Raw genomic sequence first — 13,745 nt, forward strand, 5'->3', positions numbered from 1 at the left:
AAAAACAAAAACGACAACCTCACATGGTGCTAAAGGAAAAGTTAAGGGATCACTAAGATCAGAGGGCTTCATCCTCTGGGGAACATGAATGTATGTACAAAGTATGATGGCAATTCACCCAAAAGTTGTAGTCCAGTCTGGAACCAAGTGCTGGACCAACCCAGACTGCCAGTGCCGCTAGTGTGTGGTTGTGAAAAAGGTGGAGAATAACAGATACAAGTTAAATACAGTGTACAATTGTTATAATGGAGTGAAATGTAAGGTTGACATTCATCCTCTCAGTTCAGCACAAGGAGTGACACAACCTAGTAGAAACATCAACAAGCCAACACACAATAGTTAAATGCAAATGGGATGCTCTGATCAGAAAAGAACAGTCTCCTGCTTACTCAACAGAAATTCTTGAGCACAGATGCTTTATTCACATTTTTTCAACTATTTTACTTCATGTCAACCCCTTGTTTGTGTATTCTACATTTGTGTAGTCGAAGCTGCCCTGAAATTCTACAAAAAACAAAAACAGCCATGTTTACTGCCATTTCCAGCAGATATTCATGCGCTGCTGTAGCCTATGCACATACCTTTGGAAATGTAAATCAACTCCTCATCCATTAAGGAACACATCACCAGTGACAGGGAGCCTTTCCAGAGCTTATAGTGCATACTAAGCAAGCTGCACATTAATGCATGGCAGCTGCTGAGCATGCATGGAGACTATAGATATGTCTAAAAGATTCAGCGAGCATACATGTCGTTTCTACATACAATAGAGCCTCATTTAGTGCTGCTTGACATTCAGAAAAGATTTCAGTAGAGGTAAACACACTGTGTCCCAACATTTATACTGTATTTCAAATTTTTTGGGAACACTACTGCTGGATTAAACCTGTCAAAAAATCTATAACCCTTTGCTTTTTGATTAAATATCGGTAGATTCCTCTGCTTATGATGTACGTACTCAATATTTATGGAAACACTGGGAAGATTTTTTAAAAAGTTGTACTAGAAATGACACATTTGACACCTTCACTCACTATTTTCTTATCATTATATTGTTGATGTATAAGCAAACCTAACTGAGGCAATGTGTTGAAATATACTGGACCTTGCATGGCAGCCACTCTTCCTCCTAAACCCCCACTGGGACCACTCAGGGAAGTGTCTGGTTAACGCGCAGAGCTGACATGTCATGATAGACAAGAGGTGCACCCCTGAGCCCCAGCAGCCCCCAAAAGACGCCCAAGGTTATATCATCAAGCCTGGGTCAGCTGTATAATTGGGCTTGGGGTCAGCGGGAGGATATGGAGCGTGACAATGAGGCTATAGAGTTACAGTTTGTAGCTGGGCAGTGAGGGCCGCCGGTGGGGCATTACTGCGAGGCCAGATGTCCCTTTAAAAAGTTCAAGGTCCATCTGTGAGAGTGGCTCCAGCCCTGTTCACTGTCACTGCTGGAATGTGTGTCACTGCCTGCCAGCCACTAGAGCACTGCTGGGAGAAAGGGAGAGGGGGGTGGGTGAAGGAGAAGCTGGGTATATTGGGTTTGTTGTAAGAAAAAAATAAAACTCCCAGGATGATGAGTGAGGTACTGTGGATAATGAGTGTCGGACACAGTTGCTAACTCTCATGAGGTTCTTTAATTATTGACAACATCCCCTCAGCTGGAGAAAGACGAAAAGCAGTGGGATTTACAGATCAGAAGTGTGTGCCTTCTGTACCATATGTACGTATGTACATCATGTTTGAATGTATACCGCAGAAACAGTCTGCGGGAGTAACATCTGGATTGCTCTTGGCACAGACTCCCAGAATCAACTTCTGCCACATCATAAAAACCATAAGTGCAGTTGGCTCTCCCACAATACCACCAACAAAGCCCACAGAACCGCTGACAAACCCAGCTCACTGCTGTCATTCAAACACCTGGTCCACAGGGACTCAAATTATATGTGCAAACTGGGATTGGAGATTAAGCATACATGTATCGAGCAGGTGTTGCAAAAGTTTTGATCACATTTTTTAAATTTATATCCATGTAATTCAGTAGTGATGTAGCAATAGACGGGTATCTGAGCAACATCATCAGTGAGATGTGTGCTTAAAGTGTAAGATATCATCACCTAAACCAATCCTGTTTACAATTTTACAGTCTCCCCTTTGGTGGTTGGTGGTCGTCATGTTAGCTATTGTTATAATGAACGACTGGAGGGACAACCTGCTATTCAGCCCCGAATGTCTGGAGATCCCAATTGAGGCAATTAAGACTCTGATGTGGTATTCTTAAAGTTATAATCCTTAAGATTTTAGTCCTGGTTGATTTGGCGACACCAACGGTTACCATGGTAACAGTAAGTGCAGCATAATACTATAACCATTGACTGTATATAAATATGGATGTTATGACAGCTCCCCAAAACATCTTGATGGCCCCCTGGTGGCTGGCTGCAATACAGGTCATAAGTCCCGCCCCCTCCATGTTAGCGGATGGCACATGAGCCCAACTAAAAAATCAAAGTACACGTCAAGTACATTTTTCCCAAAGTGCAAGTGCTCAAGTTTGTTTTTAATTAGTTAATTGACAATATAAAAAGGGGGTGTGACATCATGATTGACATCTGTGACAGCCGCTCTCAAACCTTCATTAGGCGGCGGGAAGGCTGAGGGTGCATCCAACTCTACTGCGCAGACTGTGGCTTCAAATGACATCACACAAGCAAGATGGCCGCTCTTTTGCATAGCGGTAGAAAGCGGAGATGCATCATCCATCTTTATAGACAGTCAATTACTACAACAAACACTCCTTGAGCAGCTAATTTGTCAGAAATACAACAGAAGAGCAACAGCTGTATGTCTTTACAGTGCAATCAAACAAACTTGTGTTGTTTTAATCATCAGTCAATAATCAATCTCATTTCATGCTGCATACGGCACTAGTAGTTTTCCACACAACAACAGCAGGGCACAATAAAGTTTGTTACCTCGCTGAGGAGGTGGAAGTGTGTCATCTGCAGCTCTTCATCTCACAGTTCGCAGTGGCTGCTCCTTCTTACTGCATTACTCCCTGCAATATTAAAGACCGATCTGCTGACAAAAGAGAAAATGTCCTTTTTTTTATAGAGAAATATTTGTTGCTGTCAGTGTTAACTTCTCTGACAAATACAATATGTATAATCCACACTGTCTTACACCACTTCAGTGCTTTACATGTGAAGCAACAGGAGTTGTTGAAGGAGTAGGAAATGTTTGGTACGCATTAGCAGTAACTTAATACGACTCTGATACGGCCGTGGGAGAGTAAACAGCAAACAGTGAGGCTGATATCAATGCAATTGAATTAAAAACAGTGATGCTGGATCACAGACATGCATCGTTTCCTGTGAGTCCCTTGTGTGTTGATCGACTATTTTAAATCCAGCATGGGAAAGGCCGACTCCACCACTAACAATGAAAACTACTGCACCACATAGAGAGGGACTATCAAAATGTAAATACATTGATGGATGGTTATTGCTTAAAAAAATGTCGACCATAACTAGTATCAAAAATGGGGTTTGTGTCCGTGATAATCTCAAGGATTTTAACTTTCAAACTTAAACTGAAGAATACTGACTATTATATATTATGTGCTTAAGTGTTTGCTGTTGGTCAGTATGCGACAGCTTCAGTATGAAATTACGACATACAGGGCTGGAAAATGTCATGCACAGTCAGCTAATGTTAATGACCGACAGACTCATCACTCTGAAAAAAAATACAAAATGCTTGCCAACTTTTTAAGTATCAAAACAATACAGTGTAATTTTTCTCTCTAAAAAACCATCTTTGACTGAGCATTAATCCTGCCCTTGACTTTATTGTGGACAATCTGCTGCCAGGAGGTTGCACTGTCAGGACATTTTATGTTTTTAGGCAGTCACTGTCGCAGTGGTGCACTGTGACTCAAACTCGGTGTATGTGTGTGTGTGAAAGAGAGAGTGAGAAAGTAGGTGCATTCACATCTCTGCATCAGCTTCTGAGATGAACACAAAAAAAACTCCTGGCTGCAAACAGAGCCTGGAGCCAGGTAAGGTAAGAGGCAGTAACAACAGTCTGTGTAATGCACCTCAGCTGTATTAACACCAGCAGCTCTGCAGTGGCGACGGATCACTGGAGTGGTCATAAAAACAAAGTCAGCAAACACAGGATGGGGGGGGGGGTAGCTTGTAGGAAAAAGCAAAACTTTGGATGGGGGTGACATGTGGCTGCTTGTGTTGCCCTGAATCTCCCCTCTACTGTTTGTAGAGGGGAGATTGTTGGAGATGTTTTGGATTTACAGTAATTTTGGAACTAGCATGGTCTTTTAAAACATCAATGGGAGAACATGATGTTTGGGATTTTGCACCTTTCTCTGAACTTGTCAATGAGCCAAGACTTCCTTCAGGATTACCCTATACCCTGTACAGATTAGCCACATTACCCTTAGCTCACAAGCCAGGAACAAAGCGAGTGCACAGGCCCGTAGGCTAATATAATAAGGGTCATAACTTTCCCATCATTAGAACATTATACATTGATGACGGATGGACTTGGGATATAAACTGTTACCTTCCTTAAGCCTTTCTTCAAGTGTCCTCTTCTGGGGCCAAAAGGACACTTCCTTTCCTATTAGACAGAGAAATGTTGGCCCCCGTCTCCCTGCCATTCCTTCCGAGCCGTGGTTACACAAGCATGAAGGTGTGTTGTCCATGGAGAGGCATGGGGTTATGAAAGAGGTAAAACTAGCTACGTTAAACCTTTATGATCTTATATTGGGTGTAAACGAGAAACCCTGAGGGAATGATGTGACATTGTAAAACTGTGCAAAGCCTTTATAGTGCGCTGTCCTGTTACAACAGCCTAAAACTTTTTATTGAGCAATGACCTTTTACAAGAATGTTTTCTATTGTTTGGATGCTGGTAACATTAAAACTTCCTCAACAAGTTATTTCTTACCAACATGAGATATAAACAGCTTTAAACAAAAATCTAAAGCATCCAGTTGTCTTTGAGGTTTTTCTTCGATAGGCCTATCTTTACCACATTACATAGTCCAGGCCTCACATGTATACATAACGTGCTCGGAGCCAGGAAGTGGGCAAGCTGATCGTAAGGGTGTCACCCAAAACGACATGTTTATCAACTGTGTGCATAGCACAGATTATCTGATAACACATCCTGAGCTTTACAGCAATCGTTGACGAGTTCCCTTTAAGGTCACACCAGCAAAGCCCACTCCTCTTTTCCCCTAACCCAAAAGCTTTTACAGAAACAATTTGCTGCCCATCAGTTGGAACCGTGCAGTGTTATTATCTTGTTAAGGCCAGTTAAGAGGCCGTGTCTCTGAGGGCTGAGCCGACCCTGTCAGGAAGGCGTCACTTTGCTCTGCAGGCTGCCATGCGACCACAGAGGCGTTAACGGCCCAAACCTTTCTGCCACATGGACAATCGAAGAGACAAACACATACACAGAGTCTCAAAGACAGACAGCTACACGAGTCACTTCACTACCCTCAAGGTATTTCACTGATCTGTCAACAGGATCAAAGCAGTCAAGTCTGCTGAGAGGAACTGGTGAACGTAGACTCAAGATGTTACTTCATTTACACCTCCAGCAGGTATAAGTCATTCCTAATTAACTCTTGTCATGGCAGAAGAGTTAAAAAGATGTAAGAGACTTATGTTAGATGAGCCAGAGGAAATTTCTCTTTGATATTTACACCAGGAGAACATACCTGTGACAGATATTGTGACATGTCAAGCAGGAAAAGCACTGGTGCTATTACTAACATTAATGATGTTATAGTAGTATATAGTACTATAGATGGTGGTATAGAGCACGATGGTTCACCAGTATGGCCATACAAATAAATTTGACTTGACTTGACTTCTTGACAGGTCAAAATGTGTGCTGTGAAAAAGATCTATTGTGCTGGAAATGGGAAATTGTAGCTGGTACCACATGGTTGCTTGTAACATAAACTAGTAGATGTTAAGGTGACAGAAGAAGTTTTCCAAAGACTTTTTTGATATTTTTATTATTTATGACCATATTTACTTACTTACATTATTGAAACATCAAAGTACAACAGAAGGGATTGATAAATGCCCGTTGAATTATTGATGTAACAGACAAACATGGATCATATGTTAGCTAATAGATGTGTGAGTGCACACAACTACTACGTTCTCTATTTCTCTTTTTCCATGACCAGTTATTAATGGATTTCATTCCCAAATTCATCCGATTAATGCACAAGTTAAAACATCACGGTCCGTGACATTTTTTAAAATTATAACTGACTTAATTAAGTAGAGATGGTACAACTGAATAAAGTGGTGAGTTAAATGCTGACTTTAAACTCGAACTTGCGATCATACGTAAGCTGCTGCAACAGGCTGCATGTTTACACATCTCAGGTATTTTCCACTTAAAGTTGTCACGTTATAGGTAAAGTGTTATGGTTCTCTCCCAGTCTGGCTCTATGTCCTTCCATCAGTCCACCAGATGCCCTCAGGCTTTTCTGCCTAAGACTGGACTGAGTGGGAAGAAGGACAGATAAGAGGTTGCAGATTATATTCAAGGACCACTTGAGAAACTGTTGCTTTCTACATTGACTCTCAATGGAATGAAGTGAAAAAAAATGAACGAAACTCTGAGCAACAGTTGTCTTTCAGTCCAAGTTATGTTACATGCAGCCTTAATAAGCAGACCACTGCGCTTGACAGATTTATTGGTTCTTGTGTGTCAACAGCAATTTATGTTTCTAGTCTTTACAGGTTCCTGGGTTGCCAATGTAATGCTGAAGTTTATTTGCTCAAGTTTACTTGCTGTGTTTGCTCAGTGTGATATGTGGACTTAGTTGAGTTATATTTGTGTAATTCCAGGACAGTTTGGTGAATGACGGTTTATATATGAAGAGGACTGTGCATGGTTATGTTGTTGACTTTTATTTGGCCCATGGATGAAGTTCTGCTTTTGGTTTGTCCTCAGCCCGGAGCAGCTATTGCCTATTGTGTTTTTTCTTGTTTTCCCCAGCTTGCTTTCCTCTCCACACTTGCCCTGCATTCAGTCTCGTTAGTCCTGCCCTGGACCTGTATCTTCCCCAGCCAATCAGCTCCAGGCCTGTCCTTGTGTCTCATCACCTGTTCCTTGTGGTTTCATTAGTTCAGTTTATATTCAAGTCCTGGTTTTCAGTTCAGTCTTGTCAGATCCTTTGTTCAGTCTGCTCTGTTTGCTCTGCCCTGCAATGTTTAGTTTAGCTCTATTCAGTTCAGTTTCGCTCTACCTGCATTCAAGCTTAAATAAATAAGTTATTCTTCAGCCATGCTCTGCCCACGCTCTCCAGCATTTGTGTCCACCTGCTCCACTCCACACATAAAATAAAGATTTATTTGACTAATGTTAGAAGCTTCACATTGGGAGACTGGGTGACCAAATAGAAAAGGAGTGTTTCATAGCATTATTCATTCCATCTGATGGGAGATTGTGGAAATCTCATTCCACTGAGATTTGGCAAGAGAGCGTTCTTCTACGTAAAACAACTCATACAATGATTCAGAAAACAGTGGTCATGTTGTTACTGGATTTCTTCTCCACTTTAAATAGCAAAGAGAAAAACACATACTGATTGCAGCGGGAGCTGGGCCTGAGCCATTCAAAGGGGGAGACAATGATGTCGTGACACACACTGACCTATAATTGCCAACAGCAGAGTGCTGAGGGGCAGTGATTGGCTGGCTCTTAGGGCCCTGTGGCCTTAGAGGATAAGAGCCATCAAGAAATTGCACAGGATCAGCAAATCACTGTCAGATGCCCACTGGCTAGATCACTCCAAACCAAAGCTATTTTCCCATTCAACCATCAGAGGATTTACAGAAAACAATAAAAGCAAAATGGTAACAATTAAAAAAAATGGAAGAATCCAGCATCGTATAGGCATGTTTCAACAAAAAGTGCAAGTCAAGAAGTACAAAGCGCTTTATGACTAAGAATGAGAGATACTTTTGTCTTGGGATTATACTCTCCAAAAATGACTTGTCTTGTCTTGAATACATTTGGTTGAAAAGAAACATAATGAATGAAAAGTAATGGGGCTAAATGTTGACTCATGGGTTTCATTCATTGAGTAACGCAGAAAAAGGCTGCGTTTGTACATGTCTAACAAATACATTAGTATGGAGATAGTCAGCTGTTAGCGAGGAAGCATTTAGGCAAAGTCCAGGCGTTTCTAATCTGCCAACACAGATTAGGTGAACTCTATTTAAACCATAATAGCAGATTTCCTTAAATCACTGCCAAAACTCCACAGTTTAACAAGCTTTTGAAGATGTTCTAGAAAACCATTCCTATTAGCCCATCCGGCAGTTTCTGATGTCTTAATGCAGGTCAGCTCCCAGACCTGCAGCTGCACGGAGAAAGACAGACTGGAGAGAAGAGGGGGGGGGGAGTGTGGAATAAACCCAGAATCAGCAGCTCTCCCTCTGCCTCCCCTTTCTTATCTGCTCGCACAGCCAGATGAGAAGCACACAGACACAGCACTCCTCAGACACAGCCAAGCTTTCCTGGCATCTCTCCCCCGACTACGGAGAGATGAGTTTGTCCTCCCATCTACACCTCTGTGTGAAGCCCAACACACATCAAGCAGCAGCAGCAGCCATGAGCACATTTAATTGGCCAGCTGTCTGAGTGGTCAGAGCTACTAATTACTCCAGAAACGGCAGACAGCAGTTTTTCCGACTGTCGCTCGATCCATATAGGAGCACATATTAGAACTGTACACAGGAGTGCAAGCATGAGCCATATGCAAATATCAGAGAATTGTCCTTGCCCCCACATTCCCACTGGAGCGAATCTGCACTTTCCCATTTCTCCTTCAGGACGTTAATTGATTAAAAATTCAACATATGGTAATACAAAGCTTGTGAGTGAGGCTCGGCTTGCAGGCAATAGTTGCAGTCAAGTCCCTGCAGTAAATCAAAGTGATGTCTTATCAACTAATTAGCTCCACTGAATTGTTTATCAAACACAAACCCTGAAGACTTTTTTTCTCCTCCTCCGCTACTGTTTCTGTGTAGCTGTGTGTGCGTGCACATACAATTGTGTGTGTGTGTATGTTAGTAGGTGACATCTCTGACTAACACTCCGTGTAAGGCTAGTAAACACAGACATCAGCAATATACAAAGCACACTGACCCTTGGATGCCACAGGGAGATACAATGGAGATGAGTCAGGGCGGCCGCAGGGTGGAGAAAATGATGGAGGTCCTGCAGGTTAATGCTGAAAAGAGAGCACATTTCTTTAATATGACATCTGCTACTTCTAATTAGTTTGAATGGAGGTCGCTTTGGACAAAAGCGTCTGCTAAATGAAGGTAATGTTGTATAATTTTGTATTGTTCATTAGTGTTGTGCCACTTTTTTTCTCCCAAAAGAAGGTTGGCAGTCTACTTAAGTTTTAGGGCGTTTTCAGACCTGCACTTTTTAGTCTGGTTGAATTGGACGGTAGTTTGTTTTCCCACTTGGTGCGATTTGTTTGGGCAGGTCTGAACCATATATTTTATATAAAGATGGATGACCCGTCTCCGCTTCTGACCGCTATACAAAAGTAAAGTGAAAATATCTCATCTCTGGGAGCTGCCATCTTGCTTGCTTGTGTGACGTTAAACCAGCCGGTAACTAGCAGCTACAGCTAGTTGTGAATTACAGATGAAAACAAACATTTGCATTTTGCATCAGAAGTTGCTGCAGTCACTCAGGTTTGAGGGAGGCTGTCAATCACAGCTGTCAATCATGATGTCGCACCCCATTTTTAATATCATCACATAACTAATTAAAAACAAACGTGTCAGAAAAATGAGCACTTGAACAACCTAAAATGACAAAAACCATCTTTGGGAAATGTGGTCTCAGCCTGGTCTGAAACTAACTCTGGAGTGGTTAATTTGTGGCGAGAACAACTACTAACTAACTACTAGGCGTACTCTACAAGTTTGAGCTAAATGGCTCCCATATCCAGGTGTGCTTTGCATACTGGGATGCAGATGACCGAAATCAACAGTTGCTAGCAGCTAGCCAGAGAATGAATTTAACTATCTGACCAAGCATTGATACTTTTCTTCTCAATAAATCATTGAAAATAGCATTGAAATACCAAGAAGATTCTTACAGACAACAGCTACCGCTTACATTTAGGAATACTCAAACTCCTCCAACCATCTGGATAAAAAATATTTGAACCCTTTTCAAAAATGTATTTAGATTTAGGAATTATAATCCAGACAAAGATGGTAGCCGGATATAACATATCTCTGTACATGCATTATTCTGTTTGAAAATATTCATAAAGCATAGTATTATTAAAGAAAAACTAACTGATAAACTTTTCAGTTTGGAAGAAACAGTTAGCATTAATGTAAGCTAACGTAACTAGCCACTAGCAGTTAATGTCTCTTGACAGCTAACGTTTCAGTGAGTTCTTTAAACAAATACTATACTGTAAATAACAGACATTGCAGACAAAGACAACACTGGGTTAAAGAATCACTTAACACTAGTCGACAACTGCTCTGGTATTCCTTGTACTCCTTTTTGTCCATTTGCTCTTTTCGATGCCTTTTGAGCTATGCTAACATTAGTTTCCAAAGCTAACCAAGTAACAAAATGGCAGATTAGATAGTCATTTGAATTTGAAACTGTCTATCTTCTCTTAGAGGCAGACTTACAAATAAATTAAGGGAAAAAAAATGCAGGCTATAGTTCAAACAAGATACATTGATTGTATGTAAGGTGGTAGTCTGAGCTCTTGAAACATAATGGGGAATTTTTATGCTAACGTAGTTTTTCACAATTTACCTAGTGTTACTTGGGAGATAGAGGTTGAAAACAGTCAAGTGGATATTAATTATATTAAATTATTGCAGAGCAGAACATAAAATCTAAATCTAATCTAAATCTAGATAAAACTTTAACCTATTTGGCTTTATGTGGAAAATCTAAAAATATCAGGATCTGGATTATGTAAATGGAAAATATATCTAAAACTGGAGAGTTTAAGATTATTGAAATTTACAAATTATACATGGTAGATGTAGACTTCTAACACAACTATTAACACTATCATACACAGATTTTTCAGTGTTGACAGTTCTGTATTGAACAACTGAGGAACCAAACTGTCCCTTTGCTAGGCAACCAACCATAGACTATACAGTCCCTGCAACCGATGTAATCTACAACAATAAATCTTGCATGTTCCTGTACAAAAACAGACATCCATCATTAACAATCAATAAACCATGTAAAATAAAATTTCAAAATAACCATAACCATTTAAACTACAACTTTGACTAAAGTTGAATTGTCTCTCAATTTTTTTCTTCTTTGTTGACATGTAGAATATATTTTACATATTTTTCATTGTAAATTCTTTTTTTATAAATTATTGGGGATCATACACAAACCATCAAAATATTCATCTTAGGGTTTGCAGAAGAAAAGTAAAAAAAAACAAACAAAACAAAAACAAACTCTGAGCTAGGGGGAGTTACAACATCAAGCCACAGCCAACCAATCACACATCAGAGACACAGCACTGTGCTATCCAGTGTACACACTGACTGATAAGGATGATACTGGATTTTGATTTGACTCAAAAGGTCAGGTGTGTGGGCGTTAACATACATTACCTAACTCAAACACGGAGGCAAAGCCCATATTATTATACAGGAATATTTAAGGTATCTGGCCTTGGTAATGATATTCACCTCTCTCGCTATCTCTATCTCCTATCTATATATCTATCTATATAAATATGTAATTTAATTTATTTTGTAGTTGTATGCAGAAATATGTATATTTGAGTATTAATGTATAATATTTGTCACAATTATAACTTCTTCTATGAAGACATATATTACATTATTACAACTGTATTTTATTACATCGTCATTCAGTTTATACACCAGCCTCCACTTATGGGTGAGTTATAGTTGTTGACAAATATGTAAATACTTTTATCTGCTTACAACTACATCATATTGTATAGTGCCTTTGGATGCTAAAGTAAAGATTTGACTAATATTCTTTGAATTTAAACAGGAGTTAAATTTAGTGACCTCAGAGGATGTAATGAAAAAAGCTACATCATTCTTGCCTTGTAGCTCAGTAGAGTTGGTCCACACGGGGCCATCTCTACTCCACTTATGTAAACATGACCTTCGACTAAGAGCAGCCTGAAAAAAAATCTAAAAGTAATCTCATTGCAGGGGTACTCGCTATAAAACCAGACCAGGCACTTTGAAAATCCCCAAGTATGTGTGCCCCAAACACACAGCTTAGCAGAGATAAAGAGAAATTCAGTGGCACATTCTCAACTTTGGTTTAAAGATAAATCATTGGTCTGTGTGGCTCAGCGGGCTGGAGGTGAACGCCATGTGTTCCTGTCATCACGGGTTCAAAACCAGCTCATGACCTCCGCTAGACATCATCTGTTTCCTTCCCATATTTCCTGTCATGTTCCACTGTGTACTATCTAGTGAAGCAGAGGTTTCCTTAACGGATAATACTGATGTTCGGGCTTTCTTTACATTATTCCTACTGGTGTCTGCATACCTTAAAAAGATGTTTGCCATCAGTCATTGTTGTACTGCATGAAAAAGAACTGTCACATTGTAGAAAATGTATCTTAAACAAAGCAATCCATCACAGAATACCCTTCAAGTTTTTTTTTCAGAGTTTAATTTTATTCCTCTGTGAATGAGTTGACTGTTTTCTTATCAGTGTGTGCATTATGTTACATTACGCTTACTGTCAGTCACCTGACAGCTGCAGGAAGGAATGGAAGTCGGATCCAGGAAATAATCCGTCACAAACATGTCAGTTTACAAAGTTTACTTGTCAAATCCACGTCGTCTTATTCAGAGGATTATTGTTTGGTGGCAAAGCAGCTCATTTCAAGCAAGATTAGCACCATAAAATGTTGAAATTTTTAAAACAAGAAGGAAAGATACAAGGTTGAAAGGTACATACAGCATGCAAAACCAACCAAATCTCCTAGAAATTATGTTTATGTATTAATTTGTTTTGCCTAATATGTTTTGAAGGAAACAATTAAGTTCACTGACAACATTGCATGCATGCAAAACCAACCAAATCTCCTAGAAATTATGTTTATGTATTAATTTGTTTTGCCTAATATGTTTTGAAGGAAACAATTAAGTTCACTGACAACATTGTCTGAAGTCAAGGAAGTGTTACATACTTGTACAACACAGAAGGAAGAGGTTGGGGTGGAAATCACAGGACGTTGACATGGAGACCGGGGCCAAAGAGCTTTCTGCAACAGAAGAGCTTAAGTTAAAGGGGACATATTATGTACATTTACAGGTCTATATTTTTAATCTGGGGCTCCACTGGAATATCTCTGCATGATTTACAATTCAGAAAATTTTATAAATTTTTATTTAATTCATACTGGCTCTTTTAGCAGCCCCTCAGTTCAGCCTCTGTCTGAAACAGGCCGTTTTAGTTCCTGTCTCTTTAAGGCCCCAGCCTTAGGCCAGCTCCTGAGGCTATGTCAACAAACCATGAAACAAATTATAGTAGTAGGATTTCACTACTTTTTTTTCATTCTTTACTCAGAATGTCAACTTGTCAAATACATCCATACTAGAAATCATTTATAAATGACATTTAGGTTGGTTTCAGTCACATCAGCTGAGCTAGCCTACTTG

At 40.0% G+C, this 13,745-nt stretch overlaps 1 long non-coding RNA gene across 1 annotated transcript; it reads right to left on the minus strand.

Annotated features, from left to right (window-relative positions):
- Positions 1-451: 451 nt before the first annotated feature.
- On the minus strand, positions 452-10,737 carry LOC121901388. Its single transcript, XR_006097274.1, has 3 exons — positions 9,208-10,737; positions 2,976-3,078; positions 452-1,488 (listed from the first exon to the last, which is right to left on the minus strand). It is a non-coding gene; the product is annotated as an uncharacterized LOC121901388 (long non-coding RNA).
- Positions 10,738-13,745: the final 3,008 nt, after the last annotated feature.

Source organism: Thunnus maccoyii, chromosome 8, assembly GCF_910596095.1.
Source record: "Thunnus maccoyii chromosome 8, fThuMac1.1, whole genome shotgun sequence".
NCBI lineage: Eukaryota > Metazoa > Chordata > Actinopteri > Scombriformes > Scombridae > Thunnus > Thunnus maccoyii.